A 23,801-nucleotide genomic window follows, 5' to 3' on the forward strand; every position below is an offset into this window, starting at 1 on the left:
GGCCATACCAAGGCCATGCAATGCAAAATGCAAGTCAAGCATACAAATCCTCATCTAAGTCCACATGTCAATACGGCTCAAATCTGGAATATCGGGGTCTAGTACACTCCAAGCCGATTGCCGCCCCATCGCGCGCAATAAGGTGAGTGGAAAAGACCTCACTATCCGCCGCCAATATCGGGCTCGGCTCGTCAATAGCGGACCCATTCCTCGAGCCGGTCGAATCAACCTAGCATTGCCCCTACTCTCGGGCGGATAAGGCCGCACCCCCTTCCAACCGACCACGACACGGTGGAAAGCGCAACCGTCGTAATCGGCACTCGGCGCTCATGCACCCACTCGGTCTAGACGTTGGAGCAACCTCCTGGTACCATAAGGGTTTAGGGACTTTCACCAGGGATATCTATCGCACCCCATGTAGAAAGATTTCGGTATCCAATCCCGCCAACCACGATGCGTCCGTGGAGGCTATGGCCCTGATGTCGCTAGGGCGTACGGTGACAATATCACACAATGCAAATGCATGAATCACACTATCCATCATGCAGCAATCTGCGCGTATCGTGCGCTCATGTAGGCAACACCCCCTGTAGGAGCCCCTAAACAATCTGCCCGAAGGCTATGCTATGATCAGACATTTCTCATATCAAGCATACGTATGATGCATATGATCATGAATCATGAAATTAAACATGCTATATAGGATGGATGATGTACATAACGAAGGTGGGCCTAGACGGCCTACACATAACATGCACGAGCCTAACAATGGGCCTTAGGGAATGTCATAATGCGGACATTTAACCACACTATACTTGCAATGTGGACGTCAAACCACCATTGCTCCCAAGGCATAGCCCGACGTAAACATCAAACATCATCATGTCGGGATCGTACATTGCAATGGACCTTAGGCACGTCCCATTGGGCCTTAAATACGTCAAATGGGCCATATCATATGGGCCTTGTATTCATCAAGTGGGCCACATCACTGGGCCGCACCAATGGGCCTTATGTGCATTGCAATGGACTATAAACTGTGGGCTTTAGAACGTATCAAATGGGCCTAATCTTATGGGCCTTATGTGTATCAAATGGGCCACACCAATGGGCCCCAAATGCACATCAAATGGGCCTTAACCAATGGGCCTAATCTTATGGGCCTTATGTGTATCAAATGGGCCACACCAATGGGCCCCAAATGCACATCAAATGGGCCTTGACCCATGGGCCCATAATACATCAAAGTGGGCCTCAATCATGGGCCATAAGTAATTGAAATGGGCCTCACCTAAATAAGTACAATATTTATATACATATATATATATATATATAATATAGTATATAATATACATATAATATTACATGAACTATAATATTATATATATATATATATATATATATATATATATATATATATATATATATATATACATATATCTATATATATATATACACATACACACACGCATGCAGCACAGTGGGCCCACACACTTATCACAGTGGGCTACGTCCACCGTCCAGGCGGACGGTGGTGGTCAAACATATACATCAATGTGGGCTCCATGTGGGGCCCACCATAATGTTTATAATTCATCCAGACCATTGATAAGGTCACATGGACCAAGATGAACGGTGAAAACAAATTTCATCCCGATCCAAAACTTCTGTGGGCCCCAAAAGGATCTCAAAGGTAGGAGTCCGGTCCCACTGTTTCTTATGGTATGGGCCATCTGAGTTTTGGATCGAGCTGATTTTTGAGATGGGCCCACTTCAGAGAGTGGCCCATCTGTGGATGGCTGTACGGCGGCCAGGCCGTCCGCCCGCTGCAATGCGTAGGCAGCGCTGCTGCGCTACTGACACAGCAGCAGCAGCTGCGGCTGCTGTTTTTTTATTTTTTTGATTTTTTGTTTTTTGACGGGTTTTGCAGGTGGGGTCCATATCCAAGCCATCCACTCCATCCAATGGCCTTCCATGGCCCTAGACAAGTTAAACGAGCCCAATATTGGACCTGTTTCGATGCATAAAACCAATAGGGAAAGTTTTAATGGTAAAGACCATCATTTGCTACGGTATGGCCCGCCTGAAAGTCTGATGGATCCCATCTTTCAGGTCAACGGCTAAAAAGAGCTTGGGAAGGGAATGGATGGTGTGGATTTAATACATGCATCAAGGTGGAGCCTACACAAGTGGGCCATCCCCAAACCAAGCAAATATATATATATATATATATATATATTTTTTTTTTACATTTACCATGGAACGTCCAGCGTCCCTGGACGCTGGACTCTGCAACTATTATAGAGGTGGGCCTTGCTTAGGTGGGCCACCTCATGGAGGATGGTGTGTATACTACACACAAGGTGGGCCCCACTCGTAGGTGAATTGGATGGAATACATGCCCTATGGTGGGGTCCATTCAAGTGGGCCACATAATCTCATTAACATAAAAATAAAAATAAAAATAAAAATAAAACAATTAAAAATAAAAAGGGAGAGAGATAGAGAGTGAGACCGTGTGATGGAGGGACCCCGGCACTATGGGCCCTCCCTTGCACTAAATCATACATCAAGTGGGTCCCATTTTATGTGGCCCATTAAAAATTAAATCCAACGGTGGAGATCCCTTCTCCACCAAATTAAACGGTCTAGATGACCCTAAACATACAAGAAAATAAACATCATGATGGGGTCCATGGAGAATGGCCCAATCATGGAATGATCATGATGATCCAAGTGGGCCATCGGCCACATCATAGGGTCCAAAGCGAGATCCAAACCATTGATCGGTTGGCCTCACTTGGCCCATCTTAAAAACATCAAAAACTATCATATCCAAACACCCACCACTTGATCTCCTTGCTCCCTTGGCTTCCTTAGCTCCTTATACTACCCTTTGATGGAGGAAGATGGGAAATGGATGGTTGAGATGAGAGATGAAGGGGTGGGAAAGGTGGACCTCACATATGAAGTTTTCTCACCATGGGGGACTCATGGTGCTCTCTCTTGGATTTGGATTTCTTTTTTTTGAAAAAAAGAATAAGAGAGATAGTTGTAAAGGGAGGGAGAGAAAGAGAAAGAGATGGGTGATGGAGTGATGGGGGATGGTTTGGGTTGAAAATGGTAAAAAGAGGTATGGTTGTTGTTGAAATTTGGAAAAGAGGAGTGGTGAGGTGGAAAGAATGGTGGACTTTTGTAAAAGGTGGAGATGGGTTGATGTACTTGAGGTATGGGATGCTTTAATGGATGATTGATGGGACTAATAGTAGAGATTCCCTCGAAATCCGCAACGCGCGGTGTTTCTTCGGAATAAACGCTGATCGGCATCTTCTTGCCTGGATATCGGTTCAGTGCGCAAGTCACGGCGTTGGAACCGCGGCGACGACGCGGTCGCTACGATATAACTTTCGGACCAAGCCGACGTCGGTGCGCGGGACCTGGCTTAGGATCGTGCGCAAATACCGAATACGGTGCGAAGGTTGCCGGAATTTGACCGGAAGGACCGCGGAAGCTAACGGAACAGTACGGATTAGGACACGGGTCTTACAAAGGCCATGAAAGGAAAGAAGGATAAGGTTAATGAAAGTGTTTGCGGCATCTATGATTGCAACATTCATACAACTGAAAATTGCCCTACAATACCCGCCTTTCGAGAAGTGTTGAATGAACAATCCAATGCCGTAAATAATTATCAAAGACCTTTCAATGGACCAACCTCTAATATGTACAATCCTGGTTGGAAAAATCATCCAAACTTTAGTTGGAGAAATGGACAAACTGCTACCCCTCAGTTTTTTCAATCAAAATCCAAATCAGGGGAAACCTCAAGAAAAATCGGTTCAAAATTCCATGCAAGAGCTGACCCAGGCAATGCGAGACTTTATGCAAAAGATGGATTCACGTATGACAGTTATAGAAAAGGGGATGCTTCCTGCACAACCGCTCCCCAGTCCTAAACCGCAATACGAGATAAGTGATCCTAGCTCTTCAAATCAAATAGGGCACGCTAAATCCATCACCACTCTTAGGAGTGGAAAGATCATTGATAAAACTGTTCCGGTTAGGCCCGAAAAGCCTCAAGAACCAGAAGAGGACAACAATAATGGATCTAGTGAGGCCCCACAAAAATTAGATCCGGAACTTTTAGAAAAGCCAGTTGCTCCATTTCCCCAATGGTTGGTTGCACCAAAACCTCTCTCTAACTCTCAGGATATCCTAGAGGTGTTGAAACAAGTTAGAGTCAACATTCCTCTACTTGATGTCGTAAAACAGATACCTTCATATGCCAAATTCCTGAAAGACTTATGCACGACCAAACGACGGCAGAGTATTCAAAAGAAGATCTTCTTGACCGAGAAAGTGAGTGTCATCCTAAAGTAAGACGTGCCACAGAAATTCAAAGATCCCGGTAGCCGAACCATATCATGTGTAATCGGGGACCATCGAATTAATCATACACTTCTTGACTTAGGAGCGAGCGTTAATCTGATTCCCTACTCGGTATACAAACAGTTAGGTTTGGGTGAATTAAAACCCACCCTAACCACACTACAACTTGCTGATCGCTCTGTTCGTGTACCAAGAGGGATAATTAAGGATGTGTTGGTCCAAGTTGATAGATTTTACTACCCTGTAGATTTTATCATCCTGGATACCGAACCCATTAATAACGTGAGCACTCAGATTCCCGTCATTCTTGGTCGCCCATTCCTTGCCACTTCAAACGCAATTATCAATTGTAGGAATGGTGTCATGACTATGTCTTTTGGAAATATGACATTGGAGTCAAACATCTTTTTCAATAATGGTAGAAACTTAGAGGATGATGACGATTTCCACGACATTAACATGATTGACTCTTTAGTGGAAGATACGACACCTCTGACCTTATCCTCTGACCTTCTAGAGACGTGTCTGGCCCACTCCCATGAATTTGATGATGACATAATTAGGGAGACATGTGCCTTGCTTAATACTGCACCGGTACTTGAAGTTAACAGGTGGAGGCCACAATTTGAAGAGCTACACCAAACTGATGTAGTGCCTCTACCGTCTAACCTCAAGTCGCCGAAGCTTGACCTAAAACCTTTGCCCTCTGATTTGAAATATGTCTATTTAGGTCAAGATGAGATATACTCGGTGGTGATCTCTGCCCACCTGGAGAAAGAACAGGAGAGTATGCTTATATCTACTCTCATTGAGCATAAGGGAGCCCTTGGATGGACGATAGCAGACCTCAAGGGAATCAACCCCTCGATTTGTACTCACCGCATTTATCTTGAGAATAATGCTAAGACCACTCGACAACCACAACGTAGACTAAATCCAAACATGAGGGAAGTGGTTAAGGCCGAAGTTCTTAAACTATTAGATGTGGGTATCATATACCCCATATCCAATAGTCAATGGGTGAGTCCAACTCAGGTGGTTCCTAAGAAGTCCGGGATCACCATCGTAGCCAATGCTAATAATGAACTCATGCCAACTAGAGTTACTACTGGTTAGAGAATGTGCATTGACTACAGGAAGCTGAATACCGTCACGAGGAAGGACCACTTTCCTTTGCCCTTCATTGATCAAATCTTGGAAAGGCTAGCTGGTCATTCTTATTACTGTTTCCTTGACGGGTATTCAGGTTACAATCAGATTGAAATCGCCCCTGAGGACCAGGAAAAGACTACATTTACATGTCCCTATGGCACCTTTGCCTACAGAAGGATGCCATTCGGATTATGTAATGCCCCTGCCACCTTTCAGCGATGTATGATGAGTATCTTTTCTGATATGGTGGGAAAATATCTAGAGGTCTTCATGGACGATTTCTCTGTTTTCGGTTCATCTTTTAGCGAGTGCTTAGAGAGTCTTAAATGTGTGTTGAAAAGATGTGAAGAGAAGAACTTGGTACTTAATTGGGAGAAGTGCCATTTCATGGTTCATAAGGGAATTGTCCTTGGACATATTATCTCGTCCAAAGGAATCAAGGTGGATGAGGCAAAAATCGATCTTATCTCTAACCTACCTCCACCCAAGAGCATTAGAGACGTGTGGTCCTTCTTAGGACACGCAGGGTTTTACAGACGATTCATAAAGGACTTTAGTCTCCTCTCTCGTCCCTTATGTAATCTTCTGCAAAAGGATGCACCATACGAGTGGACTGAGCAATGCCAGAAAGCTTTCACCAAGCTTAAGGGCATGTTAACCACTGCACCCATTATGCAGTCACCCGATTGGAGCCTTCCTTTTGAGCTTATGTGCGACGCTTCTGATTATGCTCTTGGGGCGGTTCTAGGCCAGAGAAAAGATAAGAGGCCCTACGTTATTCATTACGCGAGTAGGACTCTAAATCCTGCCCAAGTGAACTATTCGACTACGGAAAAGGAACTCTTAGCCGTAGTGTTCGCCTTGGACAAATTTAGGGCCTACTTGATCGGATCCAAGATCATTATCTACACAGATCATGTGGAACTTAAGTATCTTCTTTCTAAGAATGATTCTAAGCCCCGCCTGATACGATGGATCCTCCTACTCCAGGAATTTGACCTAGAAATAAAAGATAAAAAAGGAGTAGATAACGTAGTGGCTGACCATCTTTCTCGCCTTAATCCCTCTGATTCCCTTGAAACGACACATATCAATAACATGTTCCCTAATGAACAATTGTTCAGAGTCTCCCATTCACCTTGGTTCGCTGATATTGCTAATTACCTTGCCACAGGTTCCATACCGACATATTGGACTGCGCAAGATAAGAAGAAATTTTTCACCAAGGTACGTAACTTTTTCTGGAATGATCCTTATTTATTTAAATATTGCCCAGACCAAATCCTAAGGAGATGTGTACTAGACGATGAGCATCAGAGTGTCATCTCCTTCTGTCACTCACATGCCTGTGGTGGTCACTTTTCTGCTAAAAAGACCACGGCCAAGATTTTACAGTGTGGCTTTTATTGGCCCACTATGTTCAGGGACACTCATGAGTTTTGCAAGGCTTGTAAACGTTGTCAAAAATTGGGAGCATTGTCCCGTCGAAATATGATGCCTTTGAATCCCATCCTTATCATAGAAGCATTTGACTGCTGGGGCATTGATTTCATGGGACCATTCCCCCAATCATGTGAAAATTTTTATATTTTGCTTGCTGTAGATTATGTCACTAAATGCGTCGAAGCAATTCCGTGCCGAAATAATGACCATCGCGCGGTCATTAAATTCTTAAAAGAGAACATCCTTTCGCGGTTCGGGACGCCTCGAGCTATCATTAGTGATGGGGGCTCACACTTTTGTAATAGATCATTCGAGAGCTTAATGAAGAAATATGACATCTCTCATAAGGTGAGCACCCCATATCATCCACAGACAAGTGGACAAGCTGAGATTTCCAATAAGGAGATCAAACATATCCTAGAGAAAACGGTTAGCCCTGATCATAAGGATTGGTCAATCCGATTGACTGATGCCTTATGGGCATACCGTACTGCTTTTAAAACTCCTATTGGAATGTCTCCCTTTAGACTTGTCTATGGGAAAGCTTGTCACTTGCTTGTAGAGTTGGAACATAAAGCATACTGGGCGATCAAAAATCTGAATTTCAATTTGGACAACACTGGCTCACTACGTAAACTTCAATTAAATGAACTTGAAGAAATCCGGAACGATGCGTACGAGAACTCGAGAATTTACAAAGACAGAATGAAGGCGTTTCATGACCAACGTATTCTACGGAAATCATTCACACCTGGTTAGAAAATCCTTTTGTATAATTCTCGATTACATCTCTTTCCTAGTAAGCTTCGATCTTGTTGGACTGGCCCTTACATTGTGGTCACTACGTATTCTCATGGGGCCGTTGAGATAAGAGATCCTAACAATGGCAAGGAGTTTAAAGTAAATGGACATCGCTCAAAGCCATTTGTTGAGAAATTTGATTCAGAGGACATGTCCATACCTCTGACTGATCCTGTTTACCAGGATTGATCTCCTAGTCTGATGGAGGTATAGGTAGGTTTCCTGTTTTCATAGGACTAGGATAGTTTCCTGTATACTATTTTAGGATAGATGGTAAACTTAGCGCTCCTAGGAGACAAACCAGTTTTTCATTCTGTTTCATTTTCCTAGTTAGTTAGTTCAATGTTTGTGGGTAACATTACTGCAAACCCTCACGAGACTACAACTCGTCCATTAAGGGCAACCTAGGGGTTTAAAGGCTTGTTGCATACGCTAAATGCAATCGAGAGCACCTGCGAAAGTGGTGTAGGTAGGATTTTATTTTTGTTATTTCTATTTTGCTTCCGTTGGTTTCTCTCTTGTGCTGACTCGCTCTTACGTAGATATTTTTGGAAAGCTTCTTGATTTTTTCGCCCAGGTACTATCTTTCCATCACTCTTATATTTTCGTTGTCCCATGTGCATTGTATGCTTATTTCTTTTACATTGAGGACAATGTAGATTTTAGGTTGGGGTGGGAGATTAGGTTTACTAATAAGTGTTTCCTTGGTCTTGAGCAAAAATTGAGAAAATTTTTAATTTTTTTGTGAATTCCTTGTGAATTTCAAGATAAGTGATGTTGATAATTTATGACTCTTGGATTCAGTATCTTTTAGATTTCACAATTAAGTTTGAATCGTTAATTCGGAATTAAAAGTTGTAAACATTGATTGAGTCATGATTTCACAAAACGCATCTCGCTTACACATTAAGGATTCAATTCGATATTAAAGGATTAACTTGGTAATCACTAAACATGAAAGGAACCAACTTGAAAAATTGAATGGATCGGGCGAACAGTCTTTACCATAGGTTTGCTCCCTATAGGTGAGGATTCGATTCCCCATGGATGATATTTGAAAAAGAGTGGGTGTGAAGTCTTTACCTTAGGTTTGCTCCTTATAGGTGAGGATTTGATTCCCCTTCTTGGCGTTACTTTTAATGAAAAAATTAAAAATTAAAAAAAAGAAAAAGAAAAAGATAATGTGTAAGACAAGTTTGGGTTATCGTGAATTCTCTTATTGGTTAACAATGATATCCTTAAATAGATAGGTGAATCTTAATGTTGATAAGTCGAGATTAGACTATACATCCTTGGAATTCAATGTTTAGAATTGTTCTAATTGACAGGTTAATATTTTGAACTTAATTATGATGTTACTATGTGCTTGAGTCTAGGAGAGAATTATACCCAACATTCATGAATCTTAGAATTTTCACATCTCGACTTTGTGTTCACAAGTCACTCGGGTTTACAGGAATTGTTCTTTAGTTCTGAAAGTAATTTTTCGCATATTTTGCTCGGGACTAGCAAAATGCTGGTTGGGGGTTGTGTTGAGGGTCAAATATTGCATATTAGACCCGAGTTATTACCTGGATCTACAGGCATAATACTGTTTAATGGCTGATTTAATCGTGTTTGTGATGCAGAGTGTACTTACGAGCTTAGACTGAAAAAAAGGATGATAAAACATAGATTTAACGCGCTGATGATACCAAGGGCAAGGGATGGACTCTAGGGGACCAAGATCAACGGAATTTCACACCAGGGCTCCGCGAAAATTGAGAAACTGAAGCTCCCTGAAAGTCAGCCAAAATGCAAGATCACTGGGTTTTCATCATCTGTTTGGCTCAAAAATTCATACATGGCTTGAGGGCCATAAATTAACCGTACACATAAAATTTCAGCCATTGGATGCCTCTGGAAGTGGCACAACTGACAGATCAGTCACCAAAACAGTGATATGGGGCCCACCTGATCTCTGGATGCGCTTCAGTTTTGGACTCAACGTCTTAAATTAAAAGGGGAAGAAGATGGACGGAGAGGATTATACAGATACATCACGAGTGGATCCCATTGACATCGCCAGTGCACAGTGCACAAGTGCACTCGATGTGCACTGAATCGAGACAATCGGTCAGCGCCGCTGACCCGATCCATCTCGCACACGGAGAACAGTGGACGGACAGCCGATCTATCTCGCACACGGAGAACAGCGGACGGACGTTGTCCGTCTGTTTTTGTGTAGTGGGCCCCACCCATCACCCGTATCAACGATCTGGACCGTTCATTCGTCCCGTGGGGCGAAAAAATCCCATTCCTAGGTGGTATAATTTCAAAATATTGCGTAGATCAGTTTTTCATTGTTCAAACGCAATTCGGACGACGGTTTAAAAAGCTCAGTATGCCACACCAAATCTAGTAAAAAACTATCCGTTTTCATCTAATTTTTCGAGCTGAATATAATGAACGGGGTGGATTCTTCCAAAAACATCTCTGTGGGGCCCACCGAACACGTCAGCGTGCTATGTTTTTCGTAGGCCCTGCGTTCGTGAAAACCTGACGCTGTGGGCCGTTCTGTGATCAAAGGCACGGTCGGATCCATGATCCGGACCGTCCACACGTTCGATCAGGTGGTCCTGACTCCAGCCATGAAGTCAGAATGGAAGATGGGATGACCACGATCCCGAAAATTCAAACCAAACGCAATGAGTTTGCGTTTTCTGCTGGCTGCTGCGTAACTTACTGACTGCGTAAGCTCCAGCCGACTCCACTGCGCACGGGATTTCCTTCACCGCCTGTTGCTGCGTAAGGAAGACTTCCGCATGAAGTTTCCTGACTCCAACCGATTGCAATACCTATAAGAAGGAGAGAGAAAGAAGTGACCAAGGGGGAGGTGGACGTAGGGCTGGACGTGAGCAGAGGCAGAGAGAAAACGTGGGCTGGCTTGGGTTGGGCCTGGTTTTTCTTTTTCTTTTCTTCTTCTTCTTTTGTTTATTTTGAATTCAGCCTAATCATGCCCGTGATTGGCTAAACCTCTTAGCTAGGGCTAAGAGGTGAAGCCTGTAGCGAGATGGGAGACTCTATTTTATGCTTTTAATTTAAATTCATGAACTGAATTTGTTTTTAGTTGATTATGAAAGGAATGTTTTTTTTTGTCTTTAATGGTCTGTTGTGACTGAAATTACAATGGGTCTGCATTGGCTTTGAATATTTCCTTTTCCCTTTTGATGTTTATGACGTCAGGAAACCCTGTTATTCACCATCATCTCCTGGGCATGGTAGGATGATGGTACCCTTCCTAACCTTCATAGCATGTTGATTAGTTGGTAATTAGTTTAATTTTGTTGTTTGTTTTGTTTCCTGGGCATGGTTTGGTGATGGAATCCATTCTAATTCATATACCTTTCATCTCTTGAAAACCAGATCAAGTAAGTTAAGTTAAATGTCCATGATTTCTGATGCAGGCATAAGATCTCCCTGATCTATACAAGTGGATCCTCTGAATCCCTAGTTTCCTTCCTCTGAACTTCTTAAGTTTTAGATTAATCTCTCACCATTATTCATCACTTTATATTGGATTTAGATTTCATCTTAGGCTAGTCCTATTTCTACCCAGTTTCAGGTAACGTACAGGTATCAGTCCCTTGGGATTCGACCTTGGTCTCACCGAGTTTATTACTACATCACAACCATATACTTAGGGAGTGAACATTTGACTCGATATACACCCCTAGATATACCCAGCCTTTTCTAACCCAAATCATTTGTCTTTTGAGTTTCTGCCATAATTCAAAGCCCCAAAACTTGACTTGCTGTTTAGCTGGGTTAAGTTGGCCCGAGGAATTTGAAAATATTAGGAACATTGATAGAGACTTGAAATACTTGGATCTTAAATAAGTAATATAAACTGTAAAAACTTTTTTAAAAAAAAAGGTAATATAAACTATAATTTAAAGCTACAATATTATTTATACCTCACTCGGTAAGGTCGTTGCCCATGCCCTTGTTTTAAGGGGTTCATATTTCTCTTCTAGCATATTTTATCTTCTTAATATTTAGGATTAAGGTGCAGCAAATCACAGAAAAGGCGGCAATGGCAATTGCTTGCAAGAAAGTAGCAGTGGTTTCATTAGACAAAGATAGTGGAACGGAGATATATAAGGTTCAACCCGGCTAACATGGTCCTGAACATCTGCTGCACTGAACGATGAAATTTTTCGGACAAGGAAGAGAGGGAACGGTAAAGGCTGATAAGAGACCATGTTCTCGTGTGTTGTCCCAGCCTAACATTACAGGTAGTGAGTGATCTAAGCTTGGCTGACTCAGTGAGTTGACTCGGTATGAAAACGCCAGCGAGTTAAAACTAGTGTCGACTCGACTCATGTAAGTGACAAAACTCGAGCAAGTCGTATATGGCATGTTTTGAGAAACAGGACGCGGATTTCCTGCTAAAGCCTTTGCAGGAAGTTCATGGGCTGGAAACTAAGTGGGGCCCACAGTGATGTTTGTGAGAAATCTACTCCGTCCATCCGTTTTCTGAGCTTATTTTAGGACTTGAGACTAAAATTCAGCAGGATCCAAGACTCAGGTGAATCGCACTAAAGGGAAAGGGGGTAGGGAAATTCCCACCCTTGAAACTACTCAAGGGTCGACAGTGATGTTTACATGCCATCCATACCGTTCATAACGTCATCCCTACTGGGATTAACTGAAAGCACAAATATTAGATGGAATGAAAACTTCTGTGGCCCCACGGATATTTCAACCGTGGACGTTCAATCCTCATGTTTTCAGCCCATTTAAGTCTCGGATCCGGCTCATTTTTGGTATAATGTCATGAAATGATCTCAAAAAACAGATGGACGGGGTAGATTTCTAACAAGCATCACAGTGGGCCCCACCTCAGTTTCAATCCGCGTCCGGTGGATCCACCTAGTAAGGCCTGTGCAGTTCGTCCTCAAGTAAACCAATGCCACGACAAGTGCAGTGTTATTATTTATTAAAATAAACCTTTCCAGGCCATTCATAAGGTGGGCCCTATTGTCTACTAGCCATTGCAATTAATAGGCAAGTCTGGTAAAAAGGGGAGCGGATTGGGTGCTACCTCGGCCTTTCCTGAGCTCAACACAGGCAAGGGCTCTGAGGGTCCCACCAAGATGTATGGATTTATCCACACCGTCCATCCATTTTTCCATATCATTTTAGCATGTAAGACAAAAAATTAAGGCATATTTAAGGCTCAAGTGGACCACACCATAGGAACCAGTGGTGATAATAATTCCACCTTTGAAACTTTCCTGGGGCCCATCATGACGTTTATTTTCCATCCAACCTGTTCATAAGGTCACATGGACTCTAGATGAAGATAAAACACAAACTATCAGCTTGATCCAAAGCTTCTGCAGCTCCCAATAAGCTTTTAATGGTGGGTTCAATCCCTACTGTGTGGTCCACTTAAGTTTTGGATCTGCCTCATTTTTAGGCATAAGCCCAAAAATTATAAAAAAATATGGATGGACGGTTTGGATAAACCCATACATCATGGTGAGACACTTAGAGTCCTTGCCTGTGCTGAGCTCCGGACAACTCGGGTAGTACCCAACCCGTGTCGGGTAAAAAGTGGGCCACAGGTGCATCAAATGTAGACATATGATCAATCTTATCTAACCATCTTTCTATCCGTACATGTGCTGCCCATCTGATTTTCTAACCACAGCTCCTGTGGCGACGCGGTCGCCCCTACAAAGTGCACTGAATCCACACACGAGCCTCTATACTTTGAATCCATCTCTAATGATCTGACAAGCTCTTTCATGGTTTGTAGAGATTTGGTATGCAAAAGGAGGAGGAAAAGATGGGGCATTTGAAAAACTGGCTGAGCCGGTTTCCGGTTTCTTATGGATTCATTCCCACCACGGCGCGTGGATAGGACACATCGGGTTATTTGCATAGGAGCGGATTAGGTGCGGGGGGGGGGGGGGGCGCGGATTAGGTAGCCCCCGCCTGTTCCGAGCTCCGACAGGAGGAGGCTCCAATGGCAACTGAGGGGCCACTGTTATGTATGAAATTTATCCATGCTGGGCATCCATTTTTACGTATCATTTTAGATTATGAAACTAAAAATAACGAATGTCCAGTTCTCAAATGGACCACACAGTGGGAATTAAATTCCTACTGTTGAAAATTTCTTAATTTGATCAAGACAATATTTGTTTTCTCGCCTCATCCAATTGTATATGACCATATCAACAGGTTGGATGGAAAATAATTGACAGTGGACCCTAAGAAGGTTTCAATGGTGGGCGTCCTTAGTACCGCTGCTTCCTGTGGTGTGGTCCACTTGAGCTTTAAATCTACCTTATTTTTGGTTTAGCCATCTAAAATGATATGGAAATATGGATGGACGGTGTGGATAAAACTCAAAAATCACGGTGGCCCCTCAATGGCTCTTGGAGCCTCTGCCTGTCCCGAGCTCAAAACAGGCGGGGGTAGTACCTAATCGGCGCCCAGGTGCGGCGCCCAAGTGCGGCTTGGCCTCACCCATTAGGGTGTGCCAACTCGCCACCACCCAAGGCCCCACCTTGATGTATGTATTCTATATCCACACAGTCCATCCATTTTTACACGTCATTTTATGGTATGAGCCTAAAATTAAAGAAGATCAAAATTCCAGGTGGAATATATTATAGGACATGGTGATGATTGAATACTCCACCATTAAAAGTTTCCTAGGACACACCTTAATGTTTAGTTGCCATCTAATCTATTATAAGGTTACATAGACCCGAATGAAAAAAAAAAAAAAAAAAAACAACAAATTTCATCTTAATTGAAAACTTTTGTGGTCTACAATAAGTTTTTACCGGTTAATCATCAATTTTTTCATATGATATGGTCCACCCAAGATCTTGATCTGCTTCATTTTTAGATTTATGCTGTAAAATTATCTGGAAAAAAAAAAAAAAAAAAACAAACCAAAAGATAGACAATGTGAACATATAATACATACATCAAGGTGGGGCCCCATGAGGGCTGCACTTCTTGAGTGCCGCTAATCCACCTCTGATTCCTATGCCTCCATAGGAGGCTAGGTACTTAGCAACTACACACATGGCTTATATTAACTCAAATTAAATTGATTAAAATTTGCAAACTTTTGTTTTTTACAGACATGGTGCACTCAAACTTATGACCTTAGGGGTTGCTTGGCACCATACCCTAATATGTTTGGCACCATCAAATAATTGGGGGTTTCAAATCCCCTCCAAAGGGGTTTGAAATCCAAGGTGGAAGCTTCGATTAATTACATCTAAAATTATTCCAAGAGTTGCACGTGTAATGTGTGGGTCACTAGGTTACTAATTTATTAGGCACATGGCCCACCGATGATATCCCAAAACAATCAAATTATTGATTGCATCATTATAATTATTTTAATAGGATAATCTACGTCATCAAAACATTACCTATGTAAATCAATGGTTAAAAATCTTAGGTTAGTCACTCGGATGTGATCATGTGCTTGTGGCCCATACAAGACTTGAATTTCATCATTTTCGAGCAAAATATATATTTCTGCAGGGCTTATTGCCAAAAATAGTAGGAGGATTCCAAATCCACTCTCCCAAAGAGGCCTTTAGTGTTGAAATGCAATCTATCTTCACCGAGCCATGGGTTCGAATCCTCCCTAGAGTTTAGAGTTACAATCCAAGGCCCAAATTCATCGAGCCATTCTAACCTTTGATTGGTGGACAATTATTTGTGGTGGATAATTTTTCATTATTAACCATCTAATAAATACCCACCAATCTAATACTCAAGACAATTAAATAAGCATGATATACGGGCCATGTAACATTTAAGTTCATACACAAAATTCTAGTAAAGGAATGTTTGAGTTGGAAGAGACAGTGCAATGTGAATGAATCCCTTGTGTCTTTACCTTGTAAACTTTATTAGTTAAACATAAAAACTAAAAAGAGTGTCGTGTCGTACACTTAACATAAAGTCCTCCACTTTTCTATTACAGACGTTAATTATTCATTCATGGACATATAACGTCCATGACATTTACACCAACTTGTGAGAATATATATATATATATATATATATATATAGGAGGTTCATCGTGGTAATCTACAGCTTATGTTTTATAACCATCCGTTTTCCAAGCCCCAATTAGAATGGCTATGAGCACCTGATAAAAGCGATGCATTCCATATATAATTTTATTCCATGGTGGACCCTATCTTAAAGGAAACTTATATATTTATCATTCAACATACTTTTGCTGTACATGATCCAAACCATCTATATTGTTGGGGATTGACATGACGGGTAAAAAATATTCCATGATCCATATGAAAATTTACAGTGACTCTACTGTGGAGCTACCGTAAGCTTGTTTGGCCTATTGAGATTGGATGAAACCATCCCTTAAAAGAGGAAAACGAATAAGGAATAAAAAAATGTGAAAAAATGACAACAGCATGGGTATAAAAGGATTCTCCTGTCTCTGTTTGTATTGCATCATGAATTTACATGGAAAATGCTTTACTTTACCATGCTTGGTGTTTATATTGCAATTATGAAAAGATAAATTAATACACCCAACAAAAGAAAAATGCACTAATGTCAACTTTTTGTGATTGTAACGTCACATCGGAGGTTCAACTCTTTTCATGAGAAAAGGAGAAAGGAAATAATTTTAGCCACTTTTTTTTTTTTTTTTTTGAAATACTTATACAAGGAATTTGACTCCCTTCTCCATTTTTTTTGATGAACTGCTACCAACTGGTTCATTTTCTTTTCTGTGACTAATCACGTTTTCTCTCTAAATAATCAAGCCAAAAGTGGAAAAGAAAAAAATATATATATAGTTGTCCTTTAACAGGATGTTTTCTCTCAGTTGATTTGGAAAAAAAAAAAAGTCAAGGTAGTAATTATTAGCTTTTCTTACTATTGCAATTTTGTAGTGTTAGTTACATTTCTCTTGGAAAGCCAATAAATTATCTATATATAAAGAAAGAAAGTTCATATATAACAAGGGAACAATACAATCGGGTCAACACATTCGGTGGGCCGAAGGCACAAAAAACTTCTCATACTGCCTATCATTTGGACTGAAGATGCCTTGAAGCGGCGGATGACTCTTTGATGACTCGATCAGGGCGAGGGAGGTCCGATTCAACCTAAAATTCCCTAGAAGTTTATTCCTCGTTGCTAATTTGGACAAGCCATTCGCTACTCTGTTAACTTCCCTCGTGGCATAAACAATGCTAGCTTCCACCTCTCGCATGAGTGAATCAAGTCAGGTCCACCGGTACCACAAACTCTACTTAGTGGGGCGCTTCCTGTTAAGCATGTCCACTGCAGTTTTGGAGTCACTCTCCAACAAAATTTTAGAGAAACCACTGCTGATGCGGGGATGGATGTTATGAGGTCGATTGCTGTCTTCCTCGAAGATAACTATTCCAAATTTACGGAGCTTCTCTGAACTTCTCACAGAAATTCCTTGAATCCATGAGTAAAAAATAGGAAAGAATATAAATAAATTTTAATAAATTAGAAATTTTATTGAGAGATAATAAAAATGAATTTACAACCCTTTAAATAATGATACCAAACCTTAAAAGAAGTTTCAAAATCAAACTCCAATTAAACTCCCTAAAATTTGTAACTTACTATAAATAGTGAATTTAGTATTCATAGTAAGTGTCCTATTTGGATTAACCATGTCATTCTCCTAATTTTTCTAAGCACTTTTAATATTGGACACAACTCCTAAAGCTCAAATGATGAAGTGTTATAATCAAACTAAAACTTACTATAAGTAGTGAAAATAGAAATAAAATGGATTTTCGACCGTCGATCTGATGGAATCTCGCAAATTCGGCATATGCCAGGTTGGTTGGCTAAAGTAGCTTCTCCTACACCAAAATCATATATGGTACGTTGAGTAACTCATTTCGGATTGCGAGATACGCCTATTGTAAGGGTCTGATGGTTCGGATCACTTCCGCAACCGATCAGGCCTTCTATGGTCCATCCTGGACATGAAAGTGTCCGCAACTTGCTCTACATCAACAACCCACATAAAGGGAAAGACTTTCGACCAAGTTGTTGAATTCAACGTGATTTTTTGAGCTTGGCCCAAACCCTATTGAAAAAGCAAACAAGAATTCCTTGTTCCCCGCTCTACACACACCACCTCAAGAGGGGCCCAAATTGCCACTTGCCAAGCCATCCATATTCACTTTGATCCATCCCTCTACTAGTCTTTCACATTTCAGAATCACCAAGAATTTACCACACAGGGGCCTTGAAACAATCCCTAAATCCTAGATTGCCATATGAGGAAAAAGGAGGATATCCTTTAACGGGTGGAGGGTTGGGCTAAGGAGCCTCAATCAACGTTTGATCTAGGAAATGGTCCTCCCCACATTCACTTGACTGTTTTCAAACGTCAATGTAACACCTCGAACTTTTTAATACTCGAGCATTAAAAATTTTCGAGTGTTATCATAAAATTTAATTTAGTATATACATGTTTATATCATCAATTCATTTTATTCTAACCTTACATCTATTCACTAACATGAATTTGATCGTTGGGAATAATCTTCGTCCATAGATCAAGACATCCTAATGTTGGTTTGTAAGACAGAACATCATACATCTAACTATTTTCACATATCCATCATAACCAACCATTTAGTAAAATATTCACCGCTAGATAAAGACATCTGACCGTCCACTTTGATGTTGGATCACCCGATCATAGTAAACTAACTATTTGATCTCTACATCTGTTTGTACATGTATCGAATTGAGATTCTGATCCGTTCATCTTGTTCACCACATATGAATATGCTTAACCCGACATCAAAACTACAATCTGAGGAACTTACATAAATGAACAAGTCACTTGAACCTAATAGTATTCATGTTCTACCTCTTGACCACTCCAAAAACTCACTTGTGTTCATCCGTCTACAAAACTAACCGTACACCCACCTACATATATGATTAGAGTAATAACAATTAAGTTTTCTTATTTTTAACATATCATCTGACCATCCATCATATTTGGATCCGCCAAACGGGCCTCCCAAATATCAGAATAAATTACTCAGTTCGAAGATCGTAAGGTATATATCACAACTATTAGCTAACTTCTCCACTAAATGTAGGAAAGCGCTGATTTAGACCTCAAGGTGATATAGCCCATTAAAAAGGCATCTTGGTCACCTGTAAGCGATTAAGACCCAAACTAGGGTGATGGAAAGAGCGCAAAAAATAAAGAATACCTGTCAAATTTTAATGCATTTGGATGTTATAGACCAATATTACAGATGACGAAAGTTGGAGAAATAAAAGATAATAAAATCGTAAATATTTAATGCCATTAACCTATACCTTGAATTCTAGATCATATGGTTTTCATGATCCATTTGATGTGGAATTTTATACCATACCTATGAAACATAAATTAACCATACACATGAAATTTCAACCCTTAGATCATTGTAAAAGTGACCTAATTGACAAATCAACCCCTTAACAGTTGATTTTAGTGTCCATCGAGTGAGGAAAGCTCGTGGGTACTCATAGTATGATATTTCCCTTCATATGGATGACTTAGATTACCCATCACATGGACCGAGTGTGAAGTGTGAGAACCCCACCTTGTTACGCTTTTTCTTAGGCGCGAAGTTATTCATTTTAGGCTTATCAACTCTTTCTAAATATGGAGCTTCTAATTGATCCATTTTACAACGTTAATTGCAATTCAAATTTGAAACACACTCTGGTCTCATATGAATATGAGATCATACAAAATTTAGACACCGATTTATGATATTACACAGTTGAATGATGACCGCCTTGACTCTAATTCTTTTCTTTTCGCACAAAAGCTGAGATTTCATATGTAGGCATTTTCCACCATTGATCAACCACCAAATTTTGCCGAATCATTTGTTTATTATGACTATCTATTTTCTCCAAAATTGGGCCCTGATCATTAGGCTTGGACCGTTAATTGAAATCAAGATCGCTTCGACACTCGCTAGGAAAATTTTCAAGATATGCCAATCTAAATTCTGGATCACCAAGAAAATCATATACTCTTGCTTTATTCGACGACCCCAACACAATGGATAAATTAAATTTAAAGAAAGATCGCTAGAAGAAACAAATTGGAGAAACTCAATTCAAGTGAGATGAGAAACCCAATTTGAGAAATCTACAAAAGGGGGTGTGCATCCCTTCTCTACTCTCAGATTAATGCACGCACACCACCTTCTCACGTCCAGAGAGAGAGAGAGAGAGAGAGAGAGAGACGTCTAAAGCCTAGACGCTTGTTCCTTTTCTACACGTGTGGTGTCTCCCTTTTGCTCAAGTGACGTTGTGGTTTGTGTAGAAGCCCTCATACATCGAAATCTATCTAGGGTTTACTTTAAGGCAAGGTGAGGGATTTCTTTAAGCTTACACTAATGTGATTTGATTTCTACATTGTTTATCTTATTTTTGCATACTTTCATATTACTGTGATTTTTCATACAATTGATTAATAGATTGTTATGAATTATCTATCCTTTTGAGAATTATGGTTAAGGTATGATTTTAATTATGGGTGATTATTATGAATTCATGTGAGGTGATGAACACAAGCCTTGCCCTTTGCCAATTTTGAAAGCGACGTGTATTTTCACTCTATATTGAGTTGGCTTATGCTCCTCTCCTTATTTTTGTTGAGTTAGCATATTTACTACTCTTATCTTTTATTGAGTTAGTTTATTGCTATTCTTTTCCTTTATTAGGTCATCCTTGTGTTACCTCATTTTATGGCTTGAGTATGTGTTTTGAAATTTTAAAACTTACATGGTTCGATTTATTTTCCCATTGATACAAGTGATGTGTTAGATGTCTCATATTTAGTGATTCATATATTTTATCATGGACGTAATGTGCTCTAGGTAATGACCTTCTTGGTCGACACGTAATTCCAGGGGTCTGGGTAGTGGTGCACAATCGATGTAAGTAAACCGCCATGTGTATTACATCACTTTCGGGATTGGATATCACAAATAGTCGCTCCATGAACAAATTGTGTCATGTAAATCACCTGATCCGTGTGTTGTGCCATCTTGAGATGTTCACGTAAATTCATGGTAGTGTTGGACACGCCGATGAATCTTCATAGTATGGGATGTAGGGCAAGTTGGGTTTTCTATGAAGTATATTCCACATCATGATGATCACTACGTATGATGGACCGCATACACTATGCTAGGCATACATTCATGTAAATTAGTTGTGCATACCGATACCACTCGAAGTGGTGGAGTATGAGATGTATTAGAACCCTCACATTGTTCTTATGTATCTCTTAAATTATTGTTAATATTAAAGAATAACCATCATGATGAGTAGATCATTGACCCTCTCCAACCATATAGATGATGCAGGTAATGTACATATTGGAGATACGGATGATGATCTCCCAAAGGAAGACTATTCTGAATAAATGAGAAGGATAACTTTATGTTTAGTTTTATTTACTTTTTGTTGCACACTTTAGATAATGTAATAAGCTCCCATTTGAGAGATCATTAGACGGTTAGTTGAATTTTATGCTTTAATGGAATAAGAAATATAGTTGATTTTATTCTCGTGAATGGATACCTTCTTGAATGTGATCTAAAAGAAAAAAGAAAAAAGAAGAACAATATGCGATTTTAAAGTATTCAATGATTACATTATTAACACTCAGAATTCTCGGGCACAAGTATCAACTTGGGTTGTGAAAATTCGAGGCGTTACAGTCAATCATTCTTTTTTTTTTTTTCCAAACTTTAAAAAAGATCAAACTAGGAGTTAAACCGCAGAAGGATGAAAGGCAATCAAAATCCAAGATTGCCTGCTGCCATTGGGAGGCGCATCCCAACATTGGTTGGCCCACCATAAAAGAAACGTTGAAAATGTTGCTGAAGTGGAACCATACCTTGGCCGATAGCTCACTCGACAGAAAAAGAAGATCCAGAGATTCCATATCTGGCCCCCTCTCCATACAACAACATTCGTACCTCAAGGCAAGTTGGACTCCCTTAGCTTGGAATCTCCCATCAATTAGAACCGTAGAAAATTGAAATTTTTGGCGGCATCTTCGAATGCCAGACCCATTTTGCACAACTTTTGCACTCAATCGACGCTCTTCAAGACTCCTAGGCAATCTGTCGTTGAAATCCTCAGAAGAAGCCATAGGCCACATGCACCTGTCTTCCCTTTAAGAAGTGCTAAACCCTTCATCATGGATATGCTCGAGTACAACTTGCAGTATATGAGAAGGAACCAAGGTTGTCGAATGAAGCCCCTCAGGACACAATACTTCCTTCACTTTAAGTTTAGAGAGATTTGTTGAGATGGGGTTAACTGTCCAAGAATTCAGTGGACAGAGGCCCGTCTAATCTATAGTCCAAAAACTGCATTAGCCTCTACCCACCAGCCAACACACTTGACCTACAAAGAACATAAACATCTTGTAAATGCCTTTCCAAAATGGGGATTTGGAGAACTTGGACACAACAGTTCCGTTATTGGAAAAATCTGCCTTGTACTTGCCTCTAACGAAATTCACCAAAATGTTGTTACTTCTGGAAAACTTTGCAGACCACGCCAATCTCATTTTGAAACTTGTCATCACCTCCTTAAGATTCTTAATACCAAGCTCACCCTCAGAATTCGGTAGCACGATTCTATTCCATCTTGCCCAATGTAGCTTTTCTCTCTCATCCTCCTAGCCCTAGAAAAAAAAAATCAAGAAAAGGTTTTCTCCATAATCGAAAGGACCCACAGTGGATCATCTATTGCAACCAATGTGTGAATTGGCACACTGCTGACAATATGATTTACGAGCACAACTTTAGCCACCTAAGTCAAGTATCTACCTTTCCAACATGCAATCCTATTAAGGATGCAATCCAACAACAATTGAAAGAAAGTGCTCCTCGATCTACTTTTAAAAACAGGGACTAAGATAGGCCGAATTCATCACAAATCTAGCAATCAATGTCGATCGGAAATCATTCATTACATTTAGCAATTTGTTGCTTCCTTTGGTGAATAAGACCCCGTCATCTATAAATAATAAGTGAAAAACTAAAGGGCATCCTCGACTCACTTTGAATGGCTAGCAAAATCCCCCTAAAAAAAGTATTTTCTCTCTCATCCTCCTAGCCCCAGAAAAAAATCAAGAAAAGGTTTTCTCCATAATCGAAAAGACCCACACTGGAACATCTATTGCAACCAATGCGTGAATTGGCACATTGCTGACAATATGATTTATGAGCACAACTTTAGCCACCTAAGTCAAGCATCTACCTTTCCAACATACAATCCTATGAAGGATGCAATCCAACAACGACTGAAAGAAAGCGCTCCTCGATCTACTTTTAAAAATAGGGACTAAGATAGGCCGAATTCATCACAAATCTAGCAATCCATGTCGATCTTTTGATGTCCTTAACTCAGATAGATGGTAACTTATCAGAAGTGTTGTCACACCCGTATTTTGAATTATTATTTTTCTGACCCAAGATTGCTTGTATCTACTGAGGAAATCATTCACCACCTTTAGCGATTTGTTGCTTCCTTTGGTGAATAAGACCCTGTCATCTACAAATAATAAGTGAGAAACTAAAGGGCATCATCGACTCACCTTGAACAGCTAGTAAAACCCCCCTAAAAAAAGTCTTTGAAATCCCTGATTAAACGCTTTAACTAAAAAAATGAATAAGCTTGGCAAAATTGGGTCCCCTTTCCATATCCCCCAAGAGGATTTAAAATAGCCACAAGCTTCTCTGTTCAATAGGACCGAAAACCAGCAATTCACCCAAAATTTCTCCACCAAGGTAACCCAGGCCTGATTGAACCCAAATCGAAGAAGGACCATTTTGAGAAAGTCTCAATTCACTCTGTCTTAAGCCTTCTCCATGTCAAGTTTCAGAATAATGTCGTTGCCTCTCACTTTC

The sequence above is a fragment of the Magnolia sinica genome, chromosome 11 (genome assembly GCF_029962835.1).
Source record: "Magnolia sinica isolate HGM2019 chromosome 11, MsV1, whole genome shotgun sequence".
Classification (NCBI taxonomy): domain Eukaryota; kingdom Viridiplantae; phylum Streptophyta; class Magnoliopsida; order Magnoliales; family Magnoliaceae; genus Magnolia; species Magnolia sinica.